Source organism: Takifugu rubripes, chromosome 20 (assembly GCF_901000725.2).
Source record: "Takifugu rubripes chromosome 20, fTakRub1.2, whole genome shotgun sequence".
NCBI classification, from domain to species: domain Eukaryota; kingdom Metazoa; phylum Chordata; class Actinopteri; order Tetraodontiformes; family Tetraodontidae; genus Takifugu; species Takifugu rubripes.
The window spans coordinates 8,471,713-8,485,537 of NC_042304.1; the positions used below are offsets into that span (position 1 = coordinate 8,471,713).

General features: G+C 47.0%; 1 long non-coding RNA gene across 3 annotated transcripts; it reads left to right on the forward strand.

The window, feature by feature from the left end:
• Positions 1-3,636: 3,636 nt before the first annotated feature.
• LOC115247281 (uncharacterized) lies at positions 3,637-8,396 on the forward strand. 3 transcript variants are annotated; one of them, XR_003886336.1, is made up of 4 exons: positions 6,509-6,701; positions 6,828-6,968; positions 8,070-8,173; positions 8,256-8,396. It is a non-coding gene; the product is annotated as an uncharacterized lncRNA (long non-coding RNA). The 3 variants fall into 3 exon arrangements; XR_003886337.1 differs by lacking the exon at positions 6,509-6,701 and adding an exon at positions 3,637-3,723 and having other exon boundaries at positions 6,828-8,173; XR_003886335.1 differs by having other exon boundaries at positions 6,828-8,173.
• The last annotated feature ends 5,429 nt before the right edge of the window (positions 8,397-13,825 follow it).

Genomic DNA, 13,825 nt, shown 5'->3' on the forward strand with positions numbered 1-13,825 from the left:
TAGATAGATAGATAGATAGATAGATAGATAGATAGATAGATAGATAGATAGATAGATAGATAGATAGAGGACAATAAAAACCCAAAAGTTCCCAGCACATCTGAGTCATCTGAAGCAAAACCGTGGTGCGTTTGAGGTCCTTGAGACAGGACGGTTCCTCCATAGAGGCTCGTTAATGAATTAATGAAGCAGTGCAGACTAAAGTCAGCTGGAGAGCTGCTGGGAAGTTTGCAAGGATATCAGGCAGCAGAGGCCCACTCAAACCATCCTCCTAATGAGGCAAAATCAATTTTTAAAAGGCATTATTTTAACCTCTGGAGTCTGAACTGAACCCAGCGCTGGCAGAATACAGGTGGAGGCTGACATTTGAAGCCGTTCATTCAGAACTGGCTGTGCCTGTCTCTCAAAAACTGTCTTGCTGAGGAGGTTGAGGGATTTCAGAAAAGGTGAGACTTGGGGCGGCTCAGCTTAATGAGGGATTTGTCTGGAATCTCAAACAACATGCCCACATGCAGGCATACAGGCAGCAGACACTGTTTCTCTGCAACCCTTGGTTAAAATATGCAGCACAGCCTGGAGCTGGGGTGAGAATTCAGTGGGAAATCCACTCTATAAGTTCATCCAGTGGACTTCTAAAAGCCTATTCCACCACCTGGTTTGTTGCTATGGACTGCCTGTTGCTGATAAGAGCCAGTCAATTGCCCCCCTCCCACCTTGGCAGCAATGTTCCTTAAAGCAGATAGACACATGCTGTGCACATACGTTGCCACATGCGCAGGTACACGGCAGCAGCAATCACAGCAATAATCTTCCCAGATTAGAGTGTAAAAATAGCTGCATTGCTGAAAACAGCTGTTAAACACAACAGAATTTGGCTGCTCCACATTTTAAATTGCTACTTTTCCTGTAACCTTCCAACACAGCAGAGAAGACCCTTTTTTACCTGCACTCGTCAAAGCCTTTGCAGCATACCTGCCCCCCCCCCCCTCCCAAAAAAGAAAGAAAAGGGTGCTTATCAGTCCAAGAAATGAATCAATTTGCCAGCATGAATCAGCCCTCAGTTTCACAAAACAGCCCGGGCAATTGCAGCAGCAGCTGGCCCTTTGTGGCCTGAATGTCCCTCGCCGTGTGCCGTCTCACACGCATTGCTCAGCTCAGGGGGGGTAAGAGGCTGTCTGCACGCCGCGTCGATAAATCCTGCGGGATCCCGACCCGGCCTAACAGGCTTCCTCTCTGCGCCAATCAAGGGCGGTTGTGGAAATGATGGTCAGAGTTTATAAATCTGGGCTGCATAAGATCGTAAAAGCGGAGTAGGTGACGAGCCCAGAGTTGGCGTGCTGTGAAATGTGTTCGCGGCTCAGACGGCTTTTGGGTATTAATTAGTTTTTGTGAAATTGCTGCTGGGTTTTGGTTTATTAATGTAAATGACGGGACAAAAAGGGAAGAGCTTCAGAATGAAGACAGAGCGCAGCAGCCGGTCTTTTGCCGCGGAGACGCTTTGGTCTCTAAATTGCAGACAGGTCATTAAGCACAAAAAGCAGCAGCGCTATGGGATCAGCTCATGGCCTAAACTCATCAGGATAATGTGATTAGGTGGAATTAGTATTGGAGATAGTTGCTCGGATCGTATCAATCGCACATGCAAATGTGGCGTGTGGTGGTGCTGGCAGGAACAGAACACTCACGGACGGACTTCCCTCTGCTCGGAAAGCAAAGCAGTTTATGAGGGAAGTTTATTCATGTGGTACCTTTCTTCTGATCTCTGAACAAAGGATCAAAGGAAATGCTATGAGAGACAATACGGCCAAGGACGGCACCGCTCCCACTGCAACGCTGAAACAGCAGAAACAAAGATTCTCCAGCTTATATATCCAGTTTATGCACAAACATAACAAAGCTTCCGGCACCCTGGAAGTTCTTGCATGTTCTCGATGCGTGATCCGTGAAGAACCTCCGCCTCTGGTGTCGGTATCTGGGGATGGGTACTGGGAGTGGGGGTGGTTAATGTGGACGTGTGTGAAACGGGCAGAGCAGTCGGACCCAAACGCTGCTCGGGAAGAAGATCCGGGCGCGCCGGCGGAGCAAACCGAGCAGCAGAAGCCTGGCCGGCCACGAGCAAACAGAACCCAGAGGAGATCCCCATGAACTCAGGGACAGAGACAGAAGGTCAAAAACAGGCAGGGTCGGTACCGGGTGATCAGGCCGTAGAAGAGCGCTGGAATGACTCGCATGAAGGCAGAGAGGGAACGGGAGCAGGAGCTTAATGCTGGGTTGGTTGCAGATCCAGAACAGGCGAGTGGAATGACTCCCCGTAGACAGACTGGGGCAGTGTGGGAACGTCTTTTCTCACAGTCTGAAGAATTTAGAGGGAGGTTTTGGACGGATGAGAATGTCTTTCGCAAAAGACGTGCAGCAGCAATGTGGAGCAAGCATGATGCGTGCTGCGGTTATATTTAAGTATTGTCTTAACTAATACTAATTGTTTTCTACTTCAATGTATAAATGTGTATTTCCTTAGATTTGATTTCCTTATATTTGCCATTTGTATAACCAGGAGCGTTTTGTTCTTCTTCTCAGCATGTGGCTGCTCCGATGATGCATCACGAAACAAAAGCAGGGAGAGCGACCATCTATTATCTCCCTTGGTGAAGGCTGCATCTCGCACAATCAAACCATCCTCCTCCTCTTCTCCTCACAGTAAAACTTAACAGCAAAGTTTTTTCCTTTTTAAGCCTTTTTTCCCCTTGGGCAGCCCTTCAGTGAGCTACACGCTGTTTACCACATTATTGTTCCTGACCGCTGACATCAAATCCAATGAAAAAGTGCGGCATGCATTTCCATTGCCAGGGGGAGAGCAGGAGAGATATGAGAGCCGCAGTAGGTCACGCCTGGTCCTTCTATCTGGAGAGGTTTTGTGTCCATGGCCGCTCCTCTGCCCGAGGCAACAGTCTGGTCTTGTTTGGAGCAGCAGTTCAGTGATGGGGTAAAAGCTGGGAGCTGCAGTAATCCAGAGAGAATAACTGGGTTTGGAATGATGGAAGGGTTTCACGTATGGGCTTCATAAAATAATCACATTTATTGATTGAATAAGTGTGTGTTTGCTCCTGACAGAAGACCAACCGGATTCAAGCAGCAGCATCTTACTGGCTTTACACCTGCTGAGCTGCTGAATTCATGCATGTGGTAGATGGATGAAAACTGCTCAGACGCTTTACGGACGAATAGAAATGATCTTGGAGATTGTTCTCAGTGAATCTCATTATGTCTCATCCCAAGAGAGACAGTTTCCAGCTGATTTGCATCCAGTGATAGCTTTAGAAATACGACTGTCAAAGTTTGGAACCATGGAATTAGAAGAGAGCCAGTGAAGACCTGCTCGACCAGTGTGGTCATTCACGCAGCACAAAGGAGTCCAGTAATCCTCTTTAATGTTTTCAGGTGGGGAAACAAGAAAGGAATGTGACAATACCACTACAAACATCTCAGAGCACTCGCCAACAGTAAGACATGACCAGCATGGGTCTGCTGCTGTCTGATCTGATGTGGCCTGATCTGGTCTGATTTAAACTGATCTGGTCCCGTTTGCACTGATCTGACTTAGTTGTTGTTGTTATTGTTGTTGTTATTGTTGCTGTGGTGGTGGCGTATGAGATGTGGATCTGACTGAGATGTGGAGGAGCAGCGAGGCCTCGTCATGTGTGGCTGCAGCACAAGCTCATGCAAGTAATTAGGGGCTCCAGTGGTGCATGTCCGAAATACAGATGAGAACTGTCTGTCTGTCTTCCTGTCTGTCTGTCTTCCTGCCTGTCTGTCTGCCTGTCTGCCTGCCTGCCTGTCTGTCTGTCTGTCTGTCTGTCTGTCTGTCTGCCTGTCTGTCTGCCTGTCTGTCTGTCTGTCTGTCTGCCTGTCTGTCTGCCTGTCTGTCTGTCTGTCTGTCTTCCTGCCTGTCTGTCTGCCTGTCTGTCTGCCTGTCTGCCTGCCTGCCTGTCTGTCTGTCTGTCTGCCTGCCTGCCTGCCTGCCTGTCTGGCTGGCTGTCTGCCTGCCTGCCTGCCTGTCTGCCTGTCTGTCTTCCTGTCTGTCTGGCTGACCTGCAAATTACAGGCTGAGGAGAAGGTGCCACTTCTCCAAATGGCTTTAACCTGAGCAACTCCTCGTGGCTCTCTACCGACGCACGTTGCGTTCCAGCGCTCATGGTCATTTACATGAAAAGCACAGTTAAGTTCTGAGAGGAAACATTTGAGAACATGAGTCATCAGCAAACTAGCAGCAGGGGGGCTGTTGGTTGATTGTCGCTTCTCCATTTTTATTTCTTTCTGTTTGAGCGCCGACTGTCCAAACGTTGTGAATCACTCAGTGTTTGTGCAACCACACGGGGAATTTGCATTCTCTTTATCTGTGTAGCGTTACGGTTTGTAGCAATTAGTCTAATGTATAGGTCTGATCTGATCTACTGTACCTGACAGCCTGGTCTGATCTAGTCCCATTGGCCCTAATCTGTTGTGGACTCTGATCTAATCTCTTTATACTCTTTACTGATCTAGTCCAGTTCAACCTGAAGTGCTCTGCTCCAGTCAAGACTGGTGTGCTTTTATTTGATGTTGTCTCATTTCTCCTAGTTTTAACTGGTCAGACCTAACGTGGTATGCTCCGATGTAAATGTAGGTCTGATCTGGTCCAATTTGTTCCAATCTGCCTTGTCTGATCGGATCTAATCCGATATGCTGGGATATGAATGTAACTGGTCTGATCTGATCTCCTCTTACCTGATCAAATCTGGTTTGAAGGAGCCTCATCCAATCAGCTCTGTTATGGTCTGATTGGATGTTGTCTAATCCGATCTCTTCTCCCTTTATGTAGTCTGATTGGACCTTATCCCATGCACTCCTATCTGATCAAGTCCGATCTACTGATCTACTGTATTACACGCAGTAGTTTGATCTGAACGAGCCTGATCTGACGTGCTTTGATCTGAATATCGCTGGTCTGGTCTGATCCTCTTTCCTGCACCAGTCGCTGCGACACAGAAATGGGATGTTATTCTTCTGAACGCCTCATACACGACAGCTTATTTAGTGTCAGGCCTGCAGGGCGCTGGCAGCAGTATCTGAGAGACATAATGAGAATTAAAGAGACAGCCTGTAGCGTGTGGCGGCCTCTCCTTCTAGCCACATATTTTACCAGCCGGGATGCCGAACAAGTGCAGGGACCCTGAACTGTGGCTCCCTGGGTAACAGTTTCCTTGAGCAGCTCTTTATTGCACTGAGCCAGTGGACTCGGAGATTCCAGACGCTAAAACACACACTGTGAGGGGAAAGAATGTAGGTTTTAAATATTTAATCAGGCTCCTCGGTTATTATGGTTTTCTCTGTTGCCGTATCCTCTGCAACATTCTCACATCTGTTTGTGCATTTGCATAAATGAGTGTACACTCACAGTTATGATATCCCTCATATTGATGACTTGAGCAGCAACATCTGACACCAGCATCCATGTGGATTAACTCATTATCTTAATTTTTTTGTTATGACACACACATTTAAACTGGGGGCTATCGTATTTTCTGGAAATGAAATGATTATTGTGGTATTAAAAAGGAAAATGGAGTGTTTTGAGATCCTTCTCACGCAGGAGGAACTCCAAAGCTCTGGTTGCTCCTACTAGATGTACCTTCTCCTTGGTGTGTTTGCATCACAGGAAGTGGAAATGGGTTTCTAAGACTATTTGGAGATGTAAACTCGGGCCAGATGTGCACAATGTGAGAAACCGTCTTCACCCCTCTTTGTGGAGATTGGGGAGGTCCAGAAACACAGACGTGTCTTCACACAGTGCAAATGGTGCAAATGCAAACAGGAAAAGACCCAAAAGATGGAAATATAATCTGAGATCAGCACACTGGAATTGTGTTTTACCACATTATGTATTTTGAAATTGAAAAATGTTCATTTTCTTTCCATTTTCCTTCACTCCTGCTGTGTGTTTTTGAGTCCATCTACAGCGCTTTCATACCTGAGTAGAGACAGAAGTGATAAGAAATAGACACGCATAGTGAGAGACTTTTTCTTCAGTTCTAAATGATGCCTCCATGAGGTCACACAAGGAGCCTGTGAGGGACAGAAGACAGAGGACATAAACCCAGAGGCAAATAGAGTGTGATGACCACCAATCCCAAACCTCTCGTCCCCCTCTAGTTCATGGTCCTCAGATCTTCTGTCCCGTCCTCTCATTCAGCACATTTGAAGTAAAGACTCTAATCCCACAGATGGGACGCTGCAGTCGATCAATATTCCTCCTTAATAAAAGAGAACAAAGCCGAGTCCTGATTTAATTAAAAGCAAACACTTCAAAGAATTCCCCCCAAAAAATCAAAAATAGCGACATGGGTGCAAAACCAAAGGCTAAAATAAATTTTAAAGGTCCCTGCTGAGACATGGCAGCACAGGAGAGCGGTGCTTAAGTTTTCTGGTCCTCCTGGCCTTGCAGGTGGGATCCTAATCTGCACGGCAACCTCTGGCATAATAAATTTCACCCACACGCTGCCTTTGTTCCTGCTCATTGTCTCGATCCGCAGCCGAGGGAGGAATGGGACCGGCGCGACTTCACCAGTTAGATCAGGAGGACGGCACGCTCGATAATGCGTCATTACAGCAATTCCATAATGGCATTCTAATTGGGCCCAGGCGGCAGAGCGGCGGTACTCCACGTCAGTCATTTCTTTGTCTGCTGCTTTTTCTGGCACTCTCTCTCGCTATAGCCTCACTTTCCGTCTCTCCAGTCCTTCCACACCTGCCGATGTCTTTATTTTTGTCCTTGTTTCTGTCTTTTTTAGAACCTCAAAGCCTCCGGCTCTTCGCCATCCTTTCTGCCTGATTGGACCGTGAGAAGGAGGGAAGCTGGAGATGTGATCTGATGTCTTCTGAGTGAAAAGGACATGTGAACCAGTACTGGTTCCACTGGCAGACCCTCAACAGTGAGGCCAGGGGATATTCGGAGGATGGGATATGATTGACAGATCTAATATTATGTATAATTCCGTTTTCCCAGCCATCAACCAATGTTTAATTCTGTAAAGGGGGGGTCAGAGGAGGTGGACAAGTTGCCATATAATGGCAGGGCTAACGTATAGAACAACAGCTCACACCTGAGTTGCCAAAGAGAGCCCACACACACACATACACACACACACATGGGGAGAACAAATTACTATCCCGAGGACAGAGCTGTACGTCTAATGCTGAGAGTAGAATTATTGAGAAGCTGAGTGGGTTGGAGACTGCCCTCTGGTGGTGGGATGAAGAATACCCCCCCTCCCTTCCCATGAAGGACGCATTCTTTCAAGCTGTTTTTACAAACAAGCAGTTTCACCCAATAGTGGACTGAAAAAACAACAAAATCCAAACCAAAATATCCTTGTTGACACGGAGAAACCTTGAGCCGGACAAAGTTCCTTCTCATGATTGAGCAGAAAAATTCAGCCAATTTGTCCGTGTTAAAGTGAGGAGAAATGCCGCCATTGACAGAAAACTCTGGTTTTAAATGGGTTTTTAACGATGCCATTTTTAAAAATGGGATTAGGCGACACATCGTCCCTCATTATTGATGTCATGTCTTTTCTTCCAGGTTTCAGGTGCCAAAGTTTCAGGTATTTGTTGCCACGAGAGCAAATAACACCCATAAATCAAGAGTAAAAACCTCCAGTAGAGAAAAGTAATTGACTGAAAGGATAACTGATGATCCTGACTGATCATACAAGTCTTGTCATATACAAATAGAAATACAGTTTAAGGAGCAGAGATTATTATTTTTGTATGTTTCTGCACATTAAAAGGATGGCGACCCTTTGCTCGGGCGGTCTGGGGTGATGAGACCGATGAATATAAGGGTGTTATTACCCTAAAGAGAAGGTTCGGTTTACAAATGAGCTGATTTCCGAGGTTGTGGCAGCTGGGCGGGAACCTGCGCACATCAGTGTCGCTGCAGAACTGGGCCTCCAATTTACATAATGCACATAAATGGATGTTTGATTAGATGATGAGCCTGACCTTTCCGTTTTTATCTGCCTGGATATTAGCTGTGATGCGGCCACAGCCACATTTTGAGGAGGCCGTATAGCGCACGTCAGCTCCATGCTGAAGTTGGGGTGTAACAGGAAGCGGAGCTTTCTGCAGCGCTCAGGTGGGTCTGAATGCTCACCTGAGTTAGATCTTTGTGTTGTGATGGCAGAAATGTTCATTTACCCTTTTTTTTTTTAAAAAAGAAAGAAAAACATCTGTGGGACTAAAGTCTAAACTGCCTCTTCTCACCGTCCAGTGTGGGAAAGCTCACGGCCATGCCAGCACTTGCTTGATGAACATTGACGGATCCTCGTTCTTTATATCACTAATAAATAAATAGAACATTTTTCCCCATTGAGCCGAGTGTTTCAGGGGTTTAAACTGTCATCATGTAGCTCTTTGCCAGTAAAAAAAAAAAAAAAAAATTTAAAGGAAGCAGATGGGGCAAAAGAAAGGTGCATTTAAACTTTGTGGTGAATGGAAGCCTGTGCATCTGCACGGAGCTCTAACAGCACGGTTCTGACATGTCAGTGCCCCCCCTCACTTTGCCTGCAGCCTCCCGCTCCACCAAAAACCTCTGTGGGCCAATTAAAGCAGGCGACTGAGCACCGATGGGGCGAGCCGTACGTATTCTAAACTCTGAGTGTTTTTCTTGTAAAATAATTTGGTCTACGTCTGATTAGCTTGGTTTCAGGTGAAATCACAGGACCACTGTAGGGATACATCTGTCACGGACCAGAGGAGAACCCAAATGTGACACACGAGTCTGGCTGAACACCGCTTTATTGTCAGAAACAGACAACAGACAGGACTCACCGGGGAGCGAGCAGAACAGAATAGTCGGGGACAGGCAAGGTCGAGATCGGGCAGAGGCAGACAGAGTTTACAGGGGAACAGGCAAGGTCGGAACGGGGCAGGCAGGCAAACAGGAAAACGCTGGAAAGTCATCGGAACACGAATAACGATCTGGCAGGGAGCAGGTGTGCCTCCGGGATTAAGATGAGCGTTCATTAGTGTCCAGATGCACAACAGGTGTGCGGGGCGAGGCGGCTCACGGGCCTGATTGCCCGCAGCTGTGACAACATCTTTCATTTTGTGAGTATTTCTTCTGTTTTAGTTGATACTCTTTTATCATTTTTGTGTTCCTTATCACCTCAGACTTCTCATATCATTTCTGATTTTCTTTTAACTTCCTCTGGAGTCCTCATGGATTTCAGCATGGCCGACACCTGGCTTTCTAACAGTGATGTTATTTACCTTTACCTCATAAGGATAATTCCTCCTCTACAACAGCCCAAACACTTATTTACTGCTTCCTACAGTGGTTTTGTGCCCTGCTGCTGATTTTGTATTTACATTTTGAGACGTCTGTGGTGATTTGTGAGAGGAAACATGGCCCATGCCTCCGTTTGCACACCTCTATCAGACACGAAGTTGTTATGGCGAGGAAGGCTGATTCATTTAAATGCACCTTCTCCCACTTCCTTTTCTCAGTCCTTTACGGAGGTGTGACCAATTACAACAGCAGCAATGGGAGGTTTTTGTGCCTGTGACTTCCTACACAACCTATAATGTGGGTAATGTGGCATCAACTCTGGCTTTGTGGCAGCTTTTAGCTTTACCATTGCTGGAAAGGTGATGAAAATGTTTCCTAAAATGTCAAAACTGTTGCTCTGAGCTGAGGTTTCGTCTAATAATTGGATGTAGGAGAAAAGGAAATGGTTATCACCTGAGCCCTCTCCCACTTCAAATGTGGGAAAAAAAAATACTATTTTCTCTCCCAAAATGATGTGGAATGCCATAATACTTCCATGTAATGAGCGCTCCCCGTGCACGCAACCACACTCCAAAATCCTCTTGTTTTGGCTGCACCACTCGCGGTGTCATTTTCAATTAAACCTGGTTTGTCGTTCAGAAAAATGACAAATTAGACTGTTTAATAGCACCGTTTCCTATGGTGACAGAGTCATAAGAACATAAACAGCCTCATCGGCGACCTAATCTTCACAGAACACCGCTGCTGTAAACCAGAATGACATTATAGGCTTTTAGAAATAACAAGATTACTGCGGCTCTCCTTCATCATGGTGGGTGTAATTAGACAGGTAATGGAGAGGAGGGCAGCTGCAGGCTCATCCGTCCTCATGCACCTGAGGGACGCAGAAAGCACAAGTTAGGGAACAGATTAATAAATCAGACGGTGGATTTTGGCAACGACCCTGAAATGGCTCCAACTGTCCTCCCCTGGCCTTGTTGTTTTTAACATTTTCATCCTTCATTTTCCCACCCCATTTTCCCACCTGTTTGATGCTGTCAGCCCTCAGAGGAGGCAGAAGTCTGTGTGTGTGTGTGTGTGTGTGTGTGTGTGTGTGTCTCCCTCTTATCAGACAGGCAGTGGAGCGTGGGGGGGCACACAGGGAGCCCAACAGCAGGGGGGAACCAAAGCTGTGAAATCTATGGAACACAGGCTCCACGGAGGCAGACTGGATTAAAGATTTCAGTCTGTAAAGTACCAGAATATTTAGACTTCAGAGTAAAAGACGGGAGTTTTAAATAAAGCGGCTAAAATAATTGGAGAGTTACAGCCGCTGTTGAAAGTGAAGGAGAGTGCTTTACATAATTAAATGTGTTCCTTCGAAAGAAATTTAAAAAAAACATCAATTAAGAGCGCCAACGGAGGCGGCGGAAACCAGTCATCGTCTTTATTGCTTATCAGGTTTGAGGCTGTTCATCTGATAACACACACACACACACACACACACACACACACACAGACTTCTGCCTCCTCTGAGGGTTGACAGCATCAAACAGGTGGTTTGGATGTCAAGTGTGATTCAAGAATTATGAGCAAATGTGAACTAAAGGCTCAGCAAACAGCAAAGAAAAGCACAATAATGGTGTTCATCTGCAAATGCATCCTGTTTGTCCTGTAAGTAAACATCAGAATCCACCACACGTTGGTGCTGTGAAGGTCAGAACCAGCCCGCTTGCTCCGTGCGGTCCTTCGGCCGCTTTGGGCCGTTCTTTTATTGGTTTATTACACGGTGGAGCGCAGCAGCAAAGCGCTCTGAATCCGCTGCAGCTGTGATATACATCACCAAATGGCTTCTTTTCCATAGCAACGGCGGCTGACGCTCACAGGGACTTAAAGACACACACGGCGATCAACCTGAAATTTAAATGAACCACGGCAGCGCGGAGGCTTTGTGAAGGCGCTTGGTATCAACTAGCAAATTAAATTTCGATAATCTTGTTTCACTTCAGAGCTTTTAATGAGCTCTTTAGTGGAGACAACCGTCATTTCTTTTCATACGGAACCAGTGGTGTCTGCAGCGACTCGGGAAACGGTCTGTCATATAAACACAACGCAACATGGAACTTGGGTTTGGGTTATGGTTTGGGGGTCAGTTGGGATGCTTTGGGCTAAGGTAGGGATTTGAGTAATGTATAATGTAATGCCATAACGGCTATAGTTCGGCTATATAGTGTTTTGCAGTTACAAGAAAAAAAAAGAGATAATGAGAGAATGCAGCTAAAAAGACCATGAAAGACCACAGTGATCGTTGTCCCGGGGGGTGATGATGTTGATAATACATAAAGAAGTGTTTAAAAGAAGTACTTTCACAGCGAGTCTGTTAATTATGCCCTCGCCTCTTCCCTCCGTGCACACTGAGACGCAGATGACTTCCCTGTGAGGGAACGGCCTCCTGTGAGGGAACGGCCCCCTGTGAGGGAACGGCCCCCTGTGAGGGAACAGCCTACTGTGGCTCTAGAATAACAGTAATGATTTCGTTGGACTTGTGCTGCTGAGCTGTCAGGCCACTCATTCTGTAAACTCCCTCTCTCAAACCCAGAGAGACTCCGTGGCTGCTAACAGCTCAACGCTAGCAGGTGGCATCAAATCACATCCTCCAGCTGCCTCTAGATCCAAAACCTTCTTTAGCCAAATGAGCCTCAGCTTTCAAAAGTGCTCGTTCTCCTCCTCCTGTGCAGCTTTTATTCATGGTCTGACACCCACCTCCACCATCTTCACCTCCACCACCAGTGTTTCCGTTCTCTGATGGCTCCAGATCACTGGATCCCTTTCCTCTGTGACCTCCTCCTGGGTTCTGTGCAGCCCAAACTTGGAGGCTCACATGAATCTTTGGTGGATCATGCATGTTAACTGTAGGGTTCCTGTCTGTGCAGCTAGCTAGCGCTGACATGCGTGGACACGTTGTTCCGAGGCTGAAGCGCGTGGGTTCTTGATTGCAGTTCTGGAGCCAGTGGTGAGACAGACTGATGGCGGCGCTGCCCACCAGATCCTGTCTGCCTGCTGCATCCATCAGGTCACGTCTCATTCATGTCTGTCAAATCATCTAAAGAAAGCACCAGTCCAAAATCCCCCCACCGACCAAGCGTGTCAACACCGCCAAACCCACAAACACTGCAGCCTGGAGGACATAGAAGAAGAGGAAGTAAACTTTTGAATCTCCTCGGCTCAGACGGGGGCATGGAAGGAGAGCTGTTGAGAGTTTATGCAACCTGCCTCAGGATGCAGCATTTTTGATTTAGACTCGGGGGGGTCGAGCCGGAGCTGTGGTTATGATATCAATGATGCGGAACAAAAATATTGGAAATGACCTTCTGCTGGACTCACGCTGCCATTCACAGATAATAAACCCTGAAGCGTGTTTTCGTTTGTTTATTTTGGATGTGTTGACGCTAAACCAACTATAAATAAATAAACAAACAAACCTCCCTGGACCGAATCGGCCAGTTCTCCAAATCAATGTGTAACCATGAAAACGCGAGAGACGACTTTCAAACGGCTCTTTTGTTGGTTAATTGTCACCGAGCAAAAACTACACTCAAGGCCACATTTTCAATGTTGGGTCACCGTGGAAACCATGACTATCCCCCCCCCTCATCTTGTAGACTGACTTGACGCATTAATGTGGTGCTTAATTGGTTGGTTCCATCGCGCGGCAGCGTTTAACCCGCACGTCCGGAGAAGCCACGGCTGTAGGAGCCGAGCGACAGACTTATTAAAATGGGTTCTAAAGGAAATCCATAATCCGTGTCTGCCTTTCACCCAAGCAAACCCAAACAGGCCATAGCTAAAGCTAATCCCCTCCTAAATCCACAGCCTCCGTGTGGTCCGATGGGGCTGAAGGACAGGAGGAGAGATGCGTCGAACTGTTGGGAAAACTAAACTTCTGTCGGCAGGAACAGAAAAAAGAGAACGATTTCAAACGGCGATAACGGCTAATTCAATTTAGCTGACGCAGATCGCTTTATTCAATCTGCCCTGGCTTCTCCCTCTGCTGTCAGCTGGGAGTGGAGACCTTTTCCTGCTGAATCCCCTCAGAAATATTCCGTCAAAGGAACATTTCCACGCACTAACACCTTTATTCACACATTTGGTTATGTTCCGAGGGATCGGGAAGAGCGCCCTTACTGTTCTCCCAGGTGGAGGAAAGAGAGAAGCTGCTGAGCTCCCACTGACAGCAGGAGGAGAGCTGGTGAAGGCTGGAGGTGATGCCTTCATATTCTGCTCACAGTGGCGCTTCGGTGCTGCTCATCGGCACTTCGCAGCCTCCAGGTCAATGCCTGTGGAAATCTCCTCCCAGGGCTGTGTGGCCTCCCACCTGCCCTCCAGCTGGCCCCCGTTGGCTCCGCAATAACAGGAAATTAAGTTGGACACAAGGCGACCGATCACTGCTCCTGCTGTGGTTTTTTGATCTTAGCCTGGGTGCGACTTCCCTCTCCTGCCCCCAGCATCGCTTGAGTT